The sequence below is a fragment of the Pogona vitticeps genome, chromosome 4 (genome assembly GCF_051106095.1).
Source record: "Pogona vitticeps strain Pit_001003342236 chromosome 4, PviZW2.1, whole genome shotgun sequence".
In the NCBI taxonomy this organism is placed as follows: domain Eukaryota; kingdom Metazoa; phylum Chordata; class Lepidosauria; order Squamata; family Agamidae; genus Pogona; species Pogona vitticeps.
The window spans coordinates 49,799,092-49,819,029 of NC_135786.1; the positions used below are offsets into that span (position 1 = coordinate 49,799,092).

At 38.5% G+C, this 19,938-nt stretch overlaps 1 protein-coding gene across 2 annotated transcripts in view; it reads left to right on the forward strand.

Annotated features, from left to right (window-relative positions):
* Positions 1–19,938, forward strand: part of LRRN2 (leucine rich repeat neuronal 2) — a 198,083-nt gene that overhangs the window by 85,553 nt on the left and 92,592 nt on the right. Inside the window, exon 2 of one of the 2 annotated variants that reach the window (XM_078391900.1) lies at positions 5,652–5,771. The exons of the other annotated variant lie outside the window; for it this stretch is intronic. The gene's annotated coding sequence lies outside the window, so the exon portion shown is untranslated. The remainder of the gene's footprint in view (positions 1–5,651; positions 5,772–19,938) is intronic. 2 annotated transcript variants of the gene reach the window in all.

The window sequence follows — 19,938 nt, forward strand, 5'->3', positions numbered from 1 at the left end:
AACTCACCTAGACTGATTGTTGTGTGGGTGATATTTGTCCTGTACCTGATATATCAATTTCCAAAATTAGTAATTTTTTTTTTACCTTCTCCAGAATATCAGTTTGTTTCATTTGCCTGTCCTCATCAAAATTTGCACATTTGGACAATTCTTATAACCATCTGCACTGAGAACAGCACTGACTACAAAGGACACAATATGCTATATGCAGCCCCCTCTCATCTCCACATCAGTTATATAGTTGACATCATTGTGTTTAATTAGAAGAATGGTGCTGCACTTCCCTGAAATTAGCTAAATCAAAGCTGCATTGTCTCCCTGCTAGTGCAATGGACTTGTAGAGCATCACGATTTAGGAAAAGTCAAGCTCCTCCTCCGGGGAATACACTATCATTTGGATAATGGGTGATGGTGTCTTTATGACTCACAGAGGTAGTTTCAGAAGGCCAAGTTTTGAGCTGCTATTATCAGCAGCCATAATCACAAAGCACCATTCATCAAGTTTTTGAGAATTCAGCAAACCAGCCTTAAGCTTAAAAAAAAGCCAAATGATAATTGCATCCTCTTCATTCTACTGTTGTGTTTACTATAGACGTAACAGCTACACAACAGGCATTGTCAACAGCTGTTTCCCTTAGGCGTGTCCCCAAATTCTTTGAGAAGTGTCATTCTTGTCACTTGAATTTAGAAAATTAAAGTTAATTGTCCATGTACCTCTGGTGGTGCATAACATCCTTGAATTGTAATCATTTCTACTGTAGGATTCAGATCCATCAGATGCTACAGGTTCAGTTTGGCATCACTTGTCAAGTATCTTGTAATACATTTATTTCTTTGAGCAAACATTATTCGTCAACCCAGAATAGCTATGACATATACATTTAGGAGGCAAATGTTTAAGGGTATGTACTGAAGAAGATTCAGTGCTGACTTAAAGGCATTAAGACAAATGCGTATTTCCCTCTTTTATAACATCATTCCCCCACAGGCACACAAATCCTTAAGTGTTACATGTCTGAGTTATAAGTCACTCAAACATAGCCTTAGTGTCTTCCAGTTGGCCAACTGCAAAACAAAAGTGAGCTCATTTGCCAGATGTGGACTGAAGCAAAGTCATGTCAGAATAGACAGTGTTTTTCCTCTTAACAGCATTCTGCTTCTAGGTAAAGACTCAATGTCTCATCTAATGAAACCCTACAAGCTCAGCCAGTGAATTGGAAATGGATTGGGGATTGATGCCGAGTTGGGGAAAGTTGCTTTTGTTTAACTATCTGAAGGCAAGAAGAGGTGAAACCTTTTCTAAACAACTAAAAATGACAAATATAGGCTAGCTTTTGACCCTACATTTGTTCACATTGGGCTGGGCAGCACAGAGCTGTGAATGGTATAGAAAAAATATATATATAAGTTCCAAAAATCATACCGAAATGTGCCAGCCAGGCTTCTTTGTTTAAATCACTGGTTCTTAACCTTGGGTTACTCAGGAGTTTTGGACTGCAACTCCCAGAAGCCTTCACCACCAGCTGTCCTGACTGGGGTTTCTGGGAGTTGTAGTTCAAAAGCATCCGAGTAACAAAGGTTAAGAACCACTGGTTTAAATCAAGTATCCAAATAGGGTCTGCAGACCTAACTCAGAGGTGGTAGGTTTCAGATTTCAGCTCTGAGGGTGAAGATTAGAATGCATTCTCTAGTCTCTTGACTGGGAATAGAGATACACAGAAACAAAACACAGAGCAGAGAAGCTGAAATAATATTTCATTTTCACACTAGGTAAACCAGTCATCTCATAAAGGTATCACTTACTGTATCCTTGCCTTTGGAGTATGTAACAAGACCATGTGGCTATTTTTCTTTTTTTTAAATCTTTGGCTCCCAGAATTCCCCGGACAGCATGACTATTTGGAAGGTATTCTGGGAGCTAAAGCCCACACACACACACACACCCAAAGTAACTTTTCTCAGTGATAGGTTTAATGTAAGAAAATAACGGCAGGGAATTTAGTGGGAGAAAACTGAGGTGTGGGAAATGCTTCAGACAGTGCATTATTATGGGTGCAATTACACCTATCATCTCAAACAGCAATGGTTTAATCTAGCTGTAGCTTCACCATTAAAGTAGTTCACCTCCAGAGGATCTATACTGCACTCAATTTACTCCCCACTTAGTTGGCAGTGCAGGCAGTAAAGTAGTGAAGTCTTTTACAGCCAAAGTCCCTGTTGGAGTAAACTACTTTGAGAGGGTAAAGGTGAACGAACACACCCAAATGCCTTTGACAAGGAAGGATATAATAACTTAGGCCTGCTCAGCTAATAGCTTATTAGCAAAGGAAATTAGCTTTGCCTTGGAGACTTTTTAAAGACCTAGATAGTTTGCTAGAATAATCAAAGAGGCAGCAGAGTTTGCACAAGTTGAGCATCCATCCCTGAAACTGTCCATTCAATTCTGCTGCTCGAATGAATTCTTTTTGGTCTCCCTGCTATGACTAATGATAACACTCTGTGGACATCTGCACAAAAGGGTCCCTTACAAAGGTACATTAGATTGATAGCTCTTCTCATCACCAAATGAGGATATCTTTGCCTGTCATTTTTGTATTTTCATTTGGAGCACAGATTCTTGAAATTTACCTTCTTTATCTTCTCAGGTGCTTTATTAAAAAATTCCGTTGGGATTCTTGCTTTTCATTTGTTCATAAAGGTGCATCTGAAAGCTTCCTCAGGCAATCACAAGCTTCGTTTTTGTCTCATCTATGAATGGTTTGAATAGCTGCTAAGTGCTCATTCACTGTGAATATTATTGTTTGCCTTTGGGGAAAATAATATTTTATCTGCTTCCACAATTCTATCTAGTCTTCTAGACAATTCTTTTTTTCTTTTTAGTATTCATTTCCAGCAAAGGTTAGTAGCTCCCATTATTTTATTATGAGTCATTGGTTTGGTGGACATTTTCAGTAAGGGAATTTCAGCTGGTCATAAAGTATCTCACAATTATAGTTGCAGGTGCACATTTGGAAATATATTATGCTTAAAAACAAAAACAAAAAAATGAGCTCTCTCCAGAAGAGAGATTTTTAGAAGTCCCAAGTATGTTATTTGAAATATCTCATTATCTCCTAGAGGATTTTGTCAATAGGTAGCATAAAAAAGTAAAACTCATGAAGGCTGGCTCATTAGGGCATATGGGGCACCGCCCACCCCATGAGTACCCTAGGTCAGCCCTCTCCTGCTTGATTTCGTAGCAGAGTCAGAGGGTCAAAGCCCCACCTGCATGCTCTGCCTGCTGAATTTCCAGCCTAATTATACTCTGTCCTGGACAAGAGGAAAGAGACAAATGAGAGAGTGGCTGAAATTCTCTTGGCAGAAGCCACTCAGTGTTATCGGCCATCTTGATTTTTTAGAAACCACAAATTTCCAATTCCTCCCCTTCCAGAAAGTCTTAAGGCTGCCTTTTCATTTAGAGGAAGCTGTTGGGGGCTGTGGATTGAGGGGGAGGTATTTTTTACTTCCAAATATTGATGCCACCGGGATGATTTTTCTACCAGTGACAATATTTGGAAATTAATGATTTCCCTCTCATCTCATGGTCCCCCATGGGAGCCTCAGGACCTTTGGACAGCGAGGAGGGAAATCTATTATTTCTCAAAAACTTGGCATGGCTGATATTGTCATCAGCCTTATGTGGCATAAGGTACAGAACAGTATTTCAGCCAAGAAATGTGTGTTAGTAAGCCAACTGCCCAGCTTTGAAATTAGGCACAGAGGGAAAAAGCAGCAAATAGAAACATTACTAGGGTAAGGTCAGAAATGCGTGATTTGGTTGAGTTGAGAAGTAACTACAAAATTCTGGGACTTGTTTAGAGACATAAATTTGTAGTCTTCTTGCCCTTGCTGTAGCACATCTACTCTTCTAAATATGGCCTGTCTGGTGTGCTCACAGAAGAAATTGAGGGAAATGGGGAATATGATTAAAATGGATAGAGTTGTGAAACACAAAAGAATTAAACATAGAGCTGATGTTTTTATATATTTTTGAGTTTTCCTTGTGGCTTAAACTCATTTATCCTCTTGTTCAGTTTCTTCTGTGTATTCTCAAATTGACGTTCATGTTATTTTACTACCACTAAAAGTACTAACTGATGTATTGACACACATAATCAATTTATTCATTAGCCACAAATTAAAATGTGAGCGTTAATTGGATTTTAAATGGAGCTGTCCCTTAAAATGGTGCTCAGTGTTGATGGCATTGTTGTAAACAATTACATACATCTCCCAATATGGGTAATACATTAACAATCTTTTTTTAAAAGATATAGCACTTGATCTATTTAAACAAGAAAAAAATACTTATCATTGTTAAATATATTATATTAAGCTTGCCAATTGATTAAGGAATTCTTAGGGGACTAACTATCATTTATAGTTGATCAAATGTATCACTTTTTGTGTAATTACCAAAAATTCATTAAATGTCATGTTGAAACACTGGAGGTATACTAAATAATTGTTTTTATTTAAATGTATTAATGTACAATCCCATTAATCTTTACATAAAAGTAAAGCCAATTGATTTAAATGGAAATTACACCCTAGTAGTAAGTGTGCAAAGAGTTGCACTGTAAAGCAGTCACAAGGACAGCTTCAGTAACAAGCCAAAACAAAAATAGCCTTTAAGAAAACAAAAGCTACGCCCTTACACCTCAGTGCCACTGATTAAACTGGACTGCAATCAAGTTCCAATTGATTAATCTACCAATTAACATGATTAAATCTTGCAAGCCTCCATCAAACACTAGAGGGTTATCATAATATTTATTAAAACATACTGATCAATCAGTAATTAAAATTACATGGAAAATTTGAACAGAGAACCTTGTGTGGTTTGCAGTGCTAATTCTTGTTAAAGAGCATTGTTTCTCTAAATTAATATATCTTTTGTATCTTCATAGACTTAATAGGTTTTGTATCTTAACTTTGTAATCCTCAGTTACTTGTACACAGGACACAGTTTTATTAAGAATAATACAGTATTCAATAACAGGGCTGTGCTTACGCTGTTTCCAAAGCTACATTTTCATAGTGCATTGCCAAAGTAAGGGGAAAGAAGAATCAAAGTCTGACCTTTCAAGATTGTTTAGAAAGATACATAGCAGCATAAGTCAGCCTGGCACAAAATATAGCTGTACAGAACTGGACAGATTCTTTTGTACCCATTGCCTACACATTCTAATCGTACTGTGTACTAGAGTGACTAGCACTGAACAGTAGGAAATGGATTTGCGCCAGATGGAAACAATGAGGCATATCTCCCATTTCCACAGCAGAATTTAGAAGGAACTCATTTAGAATAATGAGCTACTCCTTATTAATTCCTTTTTGCAAAGGGATAACTAAGTTACATTTCTACTGTAACATAATGAGAGATAGCTTCACTCCTTTTACAATGTAACAGTTGTCATTATTTTTATAGTTGCAAGAGTCTGTGACTGTTAGGCATGTTATGTATTAAAGGCTAGCAGCCTGTAGCATTCCAATTTTAAGAATAAGTAACTTAGATTAGCTTTCTCCGTGTATCCTCAGAAATCAACATTAGAAACTGAGATGAAAATTTCCAAAAAGTTCCATTTTCAGAAATTTTGCATTTCTTTTAGAAACTCACCCAACAGAACTGAACAAGTAGGTGCAATGACCACTTCCATCACATGGCATCCACTTTGTGGCAGATCTGAGCAGCTTTATTCTTGAAGATGGCAAACTTGTCACAACAGCAAGTAAAGAATTACTTTCATGTGTTACTTGTTTGCTATCAAAATGCAAGAATTCCTACAAGAATGAAAATATTAAAATACAGTTCTCTGATTTATTTATTTATTTATTTATTTATTTATTTATTTATTTATTTATTTATTTATTTATTTATTTATTTATAAATTTTTGGTCAAAATAAGAGTGAGTTTTGGTGCAGGCTGATATGGTCTAAATAGGGTCATGGGGTTGTGGAGGAGGAGTGATATGCCATTTGGTATAATCCTTGTGTCCAAATAGCATATCAGCCTCAAGCAACCCTGTGGCCCCTTCAGCTATCAATAGAACACTTTCTCTGCTCCCTTTGCAGAGAGCAGGAGATGTGAAAATTGAATTTTTGCCTGTGTTAGACCATCACTGATGCACTGAATCACTTAGATTTTGTTTTCTTTGCCTTCTTTGTGCAGCCAATTGAGAAACTGTTTCCAAGTTTCAATTAGTATTTCACACAAGGGCAAATAAAAATATATTTAAATTTAATAATAAAATTGATTGATGATTGATTGATTGATTGATTGATTGATTGATTGATTGATTGATTGATTGATTGATTATTGTGTCAGCGTGCAGAAGGCAATCAATTGTCCCACCAGTGCACTTGTGCAAATGCATTCACACAATTTGAATACCTTCAGTAGCCATGATTTGTGCAGCTATGCTTCATTATGTTCTAAGCTGAAGTAACTATCCACCTAGTGCTCAATGTGTGATTTTTCTTGATTGTACACAGAAGTACCATAGTATGTTCTAGCGAGCATACAATGCACGCATATATTTTGTATGTGTGTGTATGTGTAAACAGCGCATGTAACATATCTGCAGTTTGTGTATGAAGTCTTGCAAACTTGGACATCTTGTTCTTAAAAAGCAGATGAGCTAATGCTGTGTGTCATTCATTTGCGGCATAATGTTTCGTTCCATACAGACTATTATCTTAAAAGTATTTGAATTTTTACCTCCCTTGTATGTGAATAGAACATATTGCACTTTCAAGATGTCTAAAATGACACAACATTCAATGATACTGGATGCATGGCAAATAGGCATATTCCTGCTACTAGTCGCACCCTTATTATATGAGCAAAACAGCATTCTTCTGTCTTAAAGTGAAGGGATTAGCATTTTTTTTTCTGTGCTAACTAATGAGCCACTGACAACTTCAATCCAAGATACTGTGTCAAGATGGCAACTGACACATAGATTGCCTTACAAGAGGAATTAAATAATGGCACGAAAGCTAGTTCTATCACTGTTTAATTTCTTAAGTACTGTATTTGTTTATTTATCTCAAGCACCCAAGTTTGTTTACCAAATGATTTTTTAAAAGGACACAGTCAAAACACAGTAATTATAATATTAAAACACAATTAGATATTATGGGTGGGATGCCATTAGTTATGCCTACCAGTGTAACACTGGTGGTGCAACGTTAAGCAGTGAATCTCTTAAGCTTAAAAGGTTGGTGTGAGGACATCCTGCTGCACACCAATTGCACAACTCAATGTGCAATAGGAAATTACTCTATCTTCTTAAATTGTACACCACTGCCATTAAATCACTAGAAATACACAGTAGGACCCAAGGCGGGTCCTGATAGATTAGTTACCAAGGAATGAATGAATGAATGAATGAATGAATGAATAACAACAACCATAATAATTATGTGCTGTTAAGTCAATATAGACTTTCAGCAACCCTTCTCAGGGTTTGCTAGATACAGAGTACTCAGAAGTGATTTGCTGGTCCCTCCTTGTAAGGGATGTTCTGGGACTGGGCAGCTGGCTCATGTCTAGAGAGGCTGGCTCTTCTCTGAGGAGGCGCTGTGTGGAATCGAACTCCTGACCTCTAAATCTGCAGCCAGGTAGCCAACTCACTGAGCTACCCAGCCAGCAAGAACGAATTATAAGTAATTAATTGCTTGTACCTAGAAATGGGAAAGTTACTTTGTGGACTTCGATTCCGAGAACATTGCACTAGCCTGGCCCCTTTCCCCATCTCTGCTTGTAGCAATTTGACAATGAGATTGACGCCAATGGCATTACCCGGCAGACACAAGTAATATGATTGGCTCATGACTTCCAAGCTCTGTGGGCGTTGGGTGTACATGGATAGGCCCCCACCTGCCATTGGCATGCTCTGCCAACAGTTTTCTCTCAAGAGAATGTGGCTCTGAGGGAGCAAAGTGGGGGAGTTCTGCACCCCTTTAGGAAGTTAAGAAGTCATCTACAAGAGGTTGGGCCTTCTTCACTATGGCACCAACTCCCTGGCACCAGCTCTTCGTGGAGCTGCAGCTGGCTCCCTCCTTCCCAACATTTAGAAGGCCTTTAAAAATCTTGCTGTTTTAGAGAGGCCTTCCATAGTGACCTTCCAACAACAACAATAACAATAATCCCAGTGTGCTCCAAAATGTATAAGCAGGAAATCCTGTTTTTGTAAATGAATATTTCTTTCTCATAAGACCTCCCTATTCCTAATGTTATTATTCCTGGCTAGAATGTACAATCAATGTCATTCTGACCTTTATCTTGGCTTCTTGCTCAGCTGGCCATCAATGCTATACTTGTGACTCAGCACATGAATTCAGGAAAGGTCCAGGTGACAGGAGCTAGAGTGGTGAATTAAAGAACAGACATGATGTTTTTTGTTGTTTCCATAGAAACCTATACTTGGTTGCCCAAGGGAAATACAGTTTCAACATTTTAAAAAGAATCATCCTTGTTTGTCTCAGTGAATCATGATAAAGCACTAAATTGTTCTTCAGAGGCTTGGTTATGCTGCCCCCACCCCACCAGAAAATAATGTGCTAGAAAACTCCATAAAAATGGGAAAATTTCCCTCACAACCTGCGTGGGTAAGTGAAGTCTATCTAAGAAGGGAAACCTTCCCATACTACTTGGTTAGACAAAGTGGAAGGACAAAGAAACAAGTTCTTGACTAAAAGCTACGATTAAAGAAAACAGCTCACTTAATTAATTTCTTCTTAGACTGAAACCCAGGCAAAACATTAACACATGACTGCTGGTGAAAGTGTCAGCCATACAGCTGATCTCTATATCCTATCTGTTGTTGTAGATGTTCATTCATGTTGTAATATTACAGTTTTTTCCACCTTTCCTATCGGTAGCTGTTCATCTGTCACTGAGGAGATGCAGAATTTTTTTAATAGCACAATAACACGAGTGAAGTTCTACCAGATGTTAGAAAGCAGATGTGGAACCAGATACATGACTGTCATTTCAAAGGCAGTCTCACATTTCAAGTAACATCTTATTTTGCTTTCAGATTAAAACAATAGATGGTGGGGGGGAGGTGCCCATGAAGCAGATTCTCAGGATAGCAGTTTCAACAGTAGCTGTATTAGTCTGTCTCAACCAGTTGGTAAAACTAAAATGGAAAAAAACCCAACCATTTTGGAGCTTTATGAACATGGAAAGGCACTCACACAAGAAGCCATTTCCAGTAATCTGCATTTGGCTTATTTATATATACCCCCATTGGGTTTTCTATAGCTAGTACTTTTGTGGAGTTCCTTCTGATGGTTATGGCTGATCAGCTTAACATCATGCCATTACATCTTCTGTGATATAAGTGATTTAGCTGCACTTGAACCTCTCATACAGCATGATGTACTACAATTGACATGCTAGCGTGAGTGTACAATGGGTATTATAACAATTGCACGCACGCAAACACACACACACACACACACACACTTACATTAATAAAACTAAATAACCCTGATGGTTGAAGCATACACGGTGAGATCCATGCATCATGCAAGATCTTTGGGAAGTGTTCTGTTTCCCTGTCTGTTCTTGGAAAGCCAGTTAACCAGAAGGGCACCCTATCTCAGTATGTGTTATGCCAGCTTATGTTTAGATGTTTAGACTACCTCAAAGAACAGGATTGCTTAAGTGAAAAAAAAAAAGTGAAGCAAGCAAACAAGCAAAAATTAGTCTGAATTATAACTCCATAGTACATTGTGATTAGCAAATTTCCAGCTTGCTAGACAGGACTCACCCCGCTTCACAATCTTGTTACACTTTAAGATGTATTTGACAGCACAGACAAAAGTTAGAGGAAGTATTGGGAACCAACCGCTTGCGGCCAGAACTGAGCTGCAGCTGCTTCTTGGCCCCTTCCCATGTAAGTAGCCCATTCCTTCTGCATATGCACTGTGGCCCTCTCCTCCAAAAATCCATGCACCAACCCACACTGATTAGGCATTTAAAGAAGATCTCCCCTCAGCTGCTAGAGAGAGAATTAAAGGCTAGGAATAGTGATAGTAGAGCTACCTTATGAGTCTATGTTGTGCTAGCATTGATCAATGGCATTGTCACTGTGGAAGGATCTCTCCTGGTATTTCATGCCTGTTAGACATTTTTGGAAGATCTGATGTGTACTGTGGAGGACACAGTAATAGCTGCAGAACAGTTTTTGCCTATCAGGAGTGGCTATAGACAAAACACAGGCCATTGTTGCCATAGTGCAATTGCTTAATAGTGAATTACTTGATGTCTGTGCAGACAGACTGGTCATGTACCTCTGTTTCTATTTAAAATGCCAATCTCCTACAGGTGGACTGATCTGCTGTACACATATAGTGAGAGATGGAAGACATTTATTATTTTGGATTATAGATCCCAGGATACCACTACTTCCATAGTTATTGGCAATGCAGGGTGAGACGGTGAGCTCAAAAAGACAAACATTTTACATTTCTACATGTATGTGCTAAAAAAATTCTGGATTTCCATGGTCCTCAATGGTCAGTTCAAGTCACATCAGTTGAGATCCTGTATCCTTGTGGGTTCTGGAGCTTTGTGGCATGCCCCCATCTACAAATACCATTATAAGATTAATTCTCTTCTCCAGACATAAATGAATGTATGTTTCCATTTCTATAATGCTCACATTTCTTCACTAACAAGTTATTTCCATCCCATCTGTGCATCCTTTCAATGTTTATTTAAAAAAGGAAAACTGTGCATGTGTTATGTGGCACACATTTTTATATGCACATCTCCCAAATGCACACTTTATGCAAGAATATTCCCCAATATATTCCTTTCTGTGTTCTGTTTTCTCCAGTGCATGCTATTTCCTCAAATGTATATATACAATTCTCCCTGAGGTTCTCATATTTGTCTGCATTTTTAAATTGGAGAAGAGCATCACAACATTCCTGTTTATGTATTAGTTCAGGAAATGCACTTTAAATTGGTTTTTATTAAATTGCAAACCAAATAAAATTTCATTCCACTCCTGTTTCTGTCCTAGATTATGTCAGTGGTGCTTGCTGCATCTCACGTTGTCCTGTCTTGGCAAATGGGTTTTTTAAAGTGGGAAGGCTATTCTAGTTTCGTGCCTCGAAGGGGAAAATGGAGGTTCGTTGCATGGCAATAGCTGTTACTCTACATTTTTTAAAAAAGCAGAGCTCTGGCGTTCAGTCCATTGCCCAGATTTCCCTCCAGTGGGAAATATTACAGTATTACTTTACCCAATTAATTCATTTTTAATTAGGTAAAGGTGGGGAGGACAAAGAGGACTATAATAATATAGGGTCATTCGAACCCTGAAGGTCCCAGAGCACTTTAAAAACCGTAATGGATCCGCCTGAAAACCATCCCAGGAGAGATATATAGAGGTCACTACAATAACTTTCATCATTTGAGAAAAGGGCACAGTTATTACCTGGCTGGTTTGTTGTTGTTTATCCTAGATACGGAGAGATGACCATTCCATATTTGCATAAATTAACATTTAAAATTTAATTAGTAAAGGTAATCTTTTTTCATATGCAGGTTAGTAATGGTATTAGTGCATTTTCTATCACCGAGTAGCATAGATATTTTTAAAAGAGGAGGAGGAGGAGGAAGAGGAGGAAGAGAAGGAGACGGTGGTCTGGCTTTACCAAGAGTTAAGCTTGCATGGAGGTAATTATCCCCAACAAACAGAAATGCAGCAATGAAGAGGGTTTGTTTGTTAAGGGGATCCAAAAAGCTAAGTCAGAAAAACCAGATCATCAGAACCTGAGTTATAAGAATTAGGAAGATGATGGTGAGAACCCCCCAGCAAGGAAAAATCAAGCAACGTGAGGTGTTACTGATCACTATAGTTAATCTTTTCTTTAAAAAAAAAAACAGGTAGATCCTTCCTTAACTGTTCCTCAAAAGCAACTAAAGTATCTTTAAAAAAAAACCTTAATGCTACTTTGGTCCCTTGGTACAAAAAATGTCCTCCTCTCTTCTTCCTCACCACTGCTTCTATGTACATGTCCAATAGAGAACCAGGCACAGAGCGAACACATACAAGAGAGCATAAGCCAGATCTTGAGCCCTGTGAAGTTCCTGCTGCACCATTTAATGAGGCCTCACTCCCCATTGCTATAAAAATAACTAAAAGTTAAGGTTAAACTGCAAAAGGAGGAATATCATCTCTTATTTTGGATTATAATGGAACTGAACCTTAGTTACTGCTGTTAAGGAATTACAAGTAAATAGTTATTCATAGCAAGTTCCAGTCAGGCTCTATTTTGTTTCTGATGATCTGATGTATTTGCTGTCTCCCCGTAACAATTAGAACTGTATATTTTTAAAAATAGATAACTAGGACTGAAGTTAAAAAACAACCAATTTAGCAAAGTGTCAGTACATCATTGATTTAGGAAGTTATCCAGTTTTTCTGATCCTAGGGACGAAGATCTCACGAAGATTTTCCTCTAAGATATTTAGTTGCTTTTCATTTTATTAGTTTCAGAAAAACTGAGAAAACATAAAATTGTTTTGTTGCCCAGATGAAATCCTATAAATAGGTAATGCAAAGGTGACAGCTGTTTTCCATTTACATCCCAGTTTATTTCTGGGTTTCTTTTTATGTTAAAAAGTTATTTTTTAAAAAATGACATCTCTATCAAAACAGCTCATTTGGGAACGTCAGGTCTGCTTCTGATAAGTCATCAGTCATGGTGATTGGTGCTGACAGACGCCCCACAATACTGCTGTGGTATCTAATATACTATACTGCAGTCTTTTGTAATATCATATTATTTACTTTATTCAGCCTGGCATGAAATCTCTCCCAGAGGAAAATGAAGAGCAGAAGGGGAGGAAAAAATTAACCCCTGGGAAGCCTTTCAAATCTTCCTTTCAGGATTTCCTTTAGATCTGAGGAGGGAAATATTTCAGACTTGAGCAAGAACGCCATATTTAATATTAATTCAATATTACTTTTAAAACTCATTTAAAGGCTGGGTTAAAAGTTGAAATTCATACTTAAAGTATTTGTTGTATGGGAATAAGCAAATATTTTAATTTTCTTTTCTAATAATTTGTATTACTTTTACTATATTTTAACAGGTGTTTGTAATTTGGTATATTAGATCATTGTAATTTTAGAGATGTGTAATTTTTGGAATAAAAGGGAGCTGTGTGGTCATTACAAAATTCAAATGCCAAGAGTAGGCGATATAGACTACTTTAAAAAAACAATCAGCCAGCCCTGTGTAAGTTTCCTGTGTCTACTGTCTTGGTTTCGTATACACAGAGCTATCAGATTGTATGATGGGGAAGAAAGAGAAGATATTTTTTCATGAGCAGTAGGGAATTTCTGGTTCACTTTACTTATGAATACTGAAGTAATATAGCAAAAAAAAAAAAAAATTCCGGTAGTAGAGACCTTAGCCAGATGTTTTAACAGACAATGCCAGTCTTTAGAGTTACATCAATTGCCCAGAAGCAAACATTTAGTTCGTGGAAGATCTTGCCAGCTGCTGTTTTGAAGCTGGCTACAAAACTCTGATGATTCCAAAGTGCAACGTATCTGTACAACACCATTATACCAGTTTGATAACTACTTTAATTGTCATGGTTTCACCCCAAGGGACTCCTGCAATTTGCAGTTCAGTGAAATACTTAATAGCTCTCTGCTGTAGTGTTCTTGTGTTGTGGTTCACTTTGACTATGTTTCAAAAGTAACTTTGTTAGCTCTGTCTTGTAACAGGGGAGTACAGAGTGCCTGAGTCACATGCAACCAAAGGAAGTCTTCTGCTGTGCCACAAAATCATATTACATAGTGTCTATATGCACCAACTTATCCCAGGAACTGAAATTCATACGTATAAGTCAGATTTTGTGGGATTACTAAAACCTAAATAATTCAGCCTTTATTTTTCAATAGGAGATAAGCATATTGATAGAACACCAAAAGTGTACATGTCCTCATTTTTCTGAACTTGCTCAGAATCAGACTGAAAGTATTGGGAGGGGGGAAATCAAAGAAATATCGGGTCAGCTGCAGAAAGAAAATTCTGAGAGAAAGACTTGGATAAAATTCTGGGGAAAAGCAGCTAATTACAGACAGACAGACAGACAGACATGTTGTTGATATTCAGATCAAGCCCTTCGCCTGTCAAAACCTGGTGTGAAGCAAATATATTGGCTGATGCACCTGCCAGTCACATTTTTTGCTATTGTAAGTGGGAGCCCTCTATATGTTCCAACATAGATAAACAGAGATCATCAAAATGAGGGAAGAACCTGCTTAGCGCAGGATCTGTCCCATTCACGTGAAGGAGCATATTGTTAAACATGCATATGGTTGTCAAAGATGGCCAACAGGAGCTAGGGTTGCTCAGTGTATTGAGGTGCTGGTAGCCTCTATGCCCCATGACACCCTCACATGTGCTTTTAACATGTGAGCAAGTACATCCCTTGACCCAGTTGTGTGTTACAAGTAACCCTTCACTAAAAGATGGGATTTTTAAAGGGCAAACTAAAGGAGAAGTAGCTGTGTTGGCACAAAGTGAATTATACAAAATCCAACCTGGGGTGAGACTTTATTAGGCCAACCAAAAAGGGCACAATCAGGTAAGAAAATACAAAGGTGAGCAATTACTTTTGTAACACCTTTCCTGATGAAAAGATACCTATCTCAAAAGCTAGCACTCTTTTTTGTGTTTTTTCTAGTTGACTTAATAAAGGTCACACTCTAGTACGGATTGAGAGTAGTTGTGTCTGATTGTCACAGCAGCTAAATTTCTCACCTCCTGTAGTTTGCAAATCATCTTGCTTTGTCTGTGATTTGTCTTCAGATCGTAGGCATGTTCTTCTTTTATAAATCTTGATTTCTCAGACTTAGAACAACTGCCTCTTAAACATTGATGTGATTTCAAGTAGAATGATGTCTTATCTTTAATAAGAATGACTAATAGGAAGAACCTGATTAATCACTGCCTATTGTCTGCTAAAAATATTCTTCACTCAGGACCAGCATATTATATTGTTGTCCTACCTGCAATGCCCAGCCCACACACTTTCCCTGCCAACAGGTTTAAACTCTGCCCAGAGAGCAGCCATTCCACTAATCTGAAGAGATGTTCGTAGATACATGAGACCTTAAAAGTACTAAAAGACCTCTGGTTTTTCTTGTCCTATCTGTAATATATTGGCCTTTGCCCCACCCCCTGAGACAATAGTAGGAGCAAAAGATGGAAATTACATATGCATATGTTGTTGTTGTTTTTTAGTCATTAAGTCACGTCTGACTCTTCGTGACCCCATGGACCAGAGCACGCCAGGCCCCCCTCTCTTCCACTGCCTCTTGGAGTTGGGTTAAATTCATGTGGTAGCTTTGATGGCACTGTCCAACCATCTCATCCTCTGTCCTCTTGCCTTCACAACATATACATATACATGTACATGTACATTAGAGATGGGCATGAACCACTGGTTCATCAGTTCATGCCAGTTTATTTATTGCATGAATAAGTGTTTGTCACTTCAAAGACCCACCTCCTCCAGTGGGTTCCCACTCAGAGGCATTGCCTGGAGGAGGTAGGGCAGGGAAGCCAAGGTGCTGCCACTGAGTGGGTGTCTGCTGGAGGAGGCAGGGCTCTGAAACACCAAACACTTGTTCGTGCAATAAATGAACTGGCATGAACCACTGAACTGGTGGATCATGCCCATCTCTAATATACAGACACGCATATATTCATACGTCTCTAAGTGTGTGTGTGTGTGTGTGTGTGTGTGTGTGTGTGAGAGAGAGAGAGAGAGAGAGAGAGAGAGAGAGAGAGACAGACAGACAGACAGACAGACAGACAGACAGAGAGACAGAGAGAGACAGACAGAGAGAGAGAGAACAGGTAAAAACATAGTATTAAAGAAAATGGAGGATGTTGATCATAACATTTTTATTACAGTTCCGATATCTACAACATACTTTAAAAGCATAGAAGTTATTTTGTCACTGCTAGTTATACTTCCACTTAGTACACTGAAACTTAACAGGACATAATATGTACTGTATATGGAATTTCTGCATGCAGTGCAAACGGGTGGCTTACAAGTCTCAAAATGAACGTTTAAGATGAGAATCAACTCAAAATTTTGTATTCTTCAGAACAGCAATATCTCCTGATGAATGATAAATAAAAAAGAAGAGCTTTTGAGAAGTCTTGGAGATAAACTATCAATGACTTTTTGATTTTATCCTAATATTCTTTTATAGACCCATTACAGTGGTGCCTCGCTTAGCGATTGCTTCGTTTAACGATGAAATCGCTTAGCAATGACTTTTTCAGAGTGATCTTATGCTCCATTTAACGATGGTTTCTATGGGCAATTTTTGCATAGCGGTGTTTGGGACCATGCTTCGCATAGCAATGACAGTTTGGGTCCCCCTGTTTCGCTTAACGATGGTTTTGACAGCCTCATGTTGGCTGTTTTTTAAATGTTTAGAAATGTTTAAAAATGTTTAGAATGCTTGAAATCATAAGTGCACTTAATAAACCCTTTATTAAACTAATTTGACTTTGTTCCGACTCTTTTTAAATTTGTTGTAATTTTTTCCCCCATTGAGATGCATTGAATAGGTTTCAATGCATATCAATTGGGGAACCGTGTTTTGCTTAGCGATGTTTCCTATGGCAATTTTTGCTTAAGGACGGCAATCCGTTCCCATTGGAACGGATTATCCGGTTTTCAATGCATTTCTATGGGAAACTGTGTTTCGCTTAGCGATGAAATAGCTTAACAGCGATTTTTGGGAACCAATTATCATCATTAAGCGAGGCACAACTGTACTTCTTAGCTTTATGATATATGTAACAGAGGAATTTCATACCACCTAAAGCTGTGTCTCATTAAGAAGGATGAATCAGTGCAGCCTTTATACTGCATAAGAACACACACAAGAAAAGAACTGGGAACAGAGGAAAGGCACAGTGGGGAAGGTGGTTGTGGGTTTTTTTGTGGAGTTCTTTGAGTTTTGTTTGTTTGTGTCATGACATTTTTGCCTCAGGGGATCAGAGTCTCAGCTGTCTGCTAAGTAAAAATAAAATAAAAGTATGGTTGCCAGGTTTGGAAGTGTCAACTGGAATCTCAGGGAATTTCTGTGGTTTCCTAAGCAGGGAGACAAATTGAAGGACCAGTAGTTCTGGAGAATAAGTTCTGATTTTATTAGTTGTGGCAGCTTTAATTTTTGGGCACCCATCTTCTCCAAAGTGCAGTTGGCAGGATTCACTGGCATAGCATGGAGATGTTTGTATTGGTCCTGAACACATAATATTTGTTGGGGAGGAAATCCATATTCTCCACATTATTCTGTCATAAACATAGACATACTCACATATATTATTTTGCAGTTATTACACAAGGGCTCAACTCCTGTGACATTGAATTGTCCCACCCCTCAGTCCTGAAATCTCAGAAAATAGGAAATGCTGACCTAGCAACCCTAAATAACAGGTAGGTCTCAAAGTGCACAGAGTAAAAAAAAAGTAGATGAGAAAAACTTGAATGGCAAAAGATTGCAGCAAGCCATATATGAAGAGAGCAAAATAAACTGGCTGGATGTTTTGAGTGCTTCTGCTTCCAGCTAAGCAGGAGTACAATGCTTCAATATCAGGCGGTAAAAAAGGGACTGGGAACCTCTTTATAGAGATGAGAAAGACATTTGAGCCTATATTCCCTGAGATAAAATGTTACACTTTAAGATGGTTCCATAAATTTGTAGCTTCCTTCTCAAATTTTTTCTTTAATTACTGATCCTTAAGCAGTATATATTGTTATGGATAGGGTGATCGACTAGGATTTAGGAGATCTGAGTTCAAATCCCCTCTTGGCCATGGGGAGCTCCCGTGGACATGGGGTGGAACTGGTAAAACCACTCCTTAAATATTTCCCTTACCTTAAAAACCCTATAGAGACTGCTGTTACTTGGATGTGACTTGGCAGTGCATGATGCACACAGCTGCTGAAGCCCCAACATTTGGCCAGAATGATTTTTAGACTTTTCAGTTTCTCCCTATTTCCAAGCTTTGCATGAATCCTGCATAGCTTGAAAATATGTACGACAGTTAGATATCCGGCCATGGAGCCAGAGTTTAGGAATTTGGTTTCTCACTGTGTCTACAGGGACGTGGTGGCGCTGCGGGCTAAACCGCAGAAGCCTTTGCTGCAGGGTCAGAAGACCAAGCAGTCGTAAGATCGAATCCACGCGACGGAGTGAGCGCCCGTCGCTTGTCCCAGCTCCTGCCAACCTAGCAGTTCGAAAGCATGCAAATGCAAGTAGATAAATAGGGACCACCTCGGTGGGAAGGTAACAGCGTTCCGTGTCTAAGTCGCACTGGCCACGTGACCACGGAAGATTGTCTTCGGACAAAACGCTGGCTCTATGGCTTGGAAACGGGGATGAGCACCGCCCCCTAGAGTCGAACACGACTGGACAAAAATTGTCAAGGGGAACCTTTACCTTTACCTACAGGGAAAAGCTAGCTTACGTAGCCTTGGGCAAGCTGCACAGTCCAACAGAAGGAATGAGTAAGTGACTTCTGAGGACTTATACCTGAATAACCTTGGGAAGGGTTGTCATAAGTCTGAATTGACTTGACGGAGCATACTTTTTATAGGCCAGACAGCTCAATGAGTTGGGTATCTGGCTACAGGGCCAGAGTTTGACTGGCCATTAATGCCTCGTGGGAGAAGAGCCATTCTGTATAGCCTTAAGCAAGCTGCCCAGTCACAGCATACCATATAAGAAGGGATTGGTAAACCACTTTGGAGTACTTTGTACCTAGAAAACACTGGAAAAATTGTGATAAGTCAAAATCGACTAGATGATGACAACAACTACAACTACTACTACTACTAATGATAAAAGTATTATTTGCTTTTGTAAGAATGTTGTAAGAATGTAAGATGACCTTATAGGCCCCTTCCAACGCCATTATTCTCTGTTTCTATGATTAATGCTCAAGATGAGCAAGATATTTAAAATTTTACTTTCTTTGATTGTCAAATCCCAGAAGCCACTGGTGGCCACTGGTTATCTGGCAAGGGCTTGAAAAGAGCTAAGTTTTGTGTGTGTGTTTTCAAAGCCATTTTTCCTACCTCTGATCCAACTCATGTTGCACAGGTTAATAAATAGGAATAATGAGCATCAAGGATAGATGTATCAACTAGAGAAGTATGGATTTCTGTCAACAATAAAGGACAAAGATTTTGTGAGAAAGGGGTAATTGAAAATAGATGACAACTGTACATAGCAAAGAAATAACACACATAACGTAAATTAATATAATGAAATTTAGGATGAGAAGGTAGTGAAGGGATTAAGAAACACTTCACTAGCTAACAGGAATAAAATTAAAATAAGCAATAAATTAAACCCATGATAGCAAACTGTTTGTGTGTATTCTGTGCCATCAAATAGGAACCAACTTATTGTGACCCTAATAGGGCTTTCAAAGTGAGATATTTAAGCAGTGGTTTTACCATTTCCACTTGCCCAGTTAGCTTCCATGTCCAAGTGAGTATTTGAACCCTGTTCTTCTGAGTCCCAGTCCATCCATCACCCTATCCACTACACCACACTGGGAATTCAACAGCAAAAAAGACTAGTTTAAAACCTAGCAAGAAACTGCCAAGGCTTCATAGATATCTGCAAGACTAGTATAAAATGTTGTATGGCTTGGATGGTAGGTGATAGCTCTCAGTGCCCTCTCCTGCATGGTAGGTAGTAATATTATGTTTAGCTTTAAGTATATGTAATCATACTGTGTTTCCCCCAAAATAAGACAGGATCTTAATTTTTGCTGTTTTATTTTACAGTCATGTCATCTTCTGGTTGCTG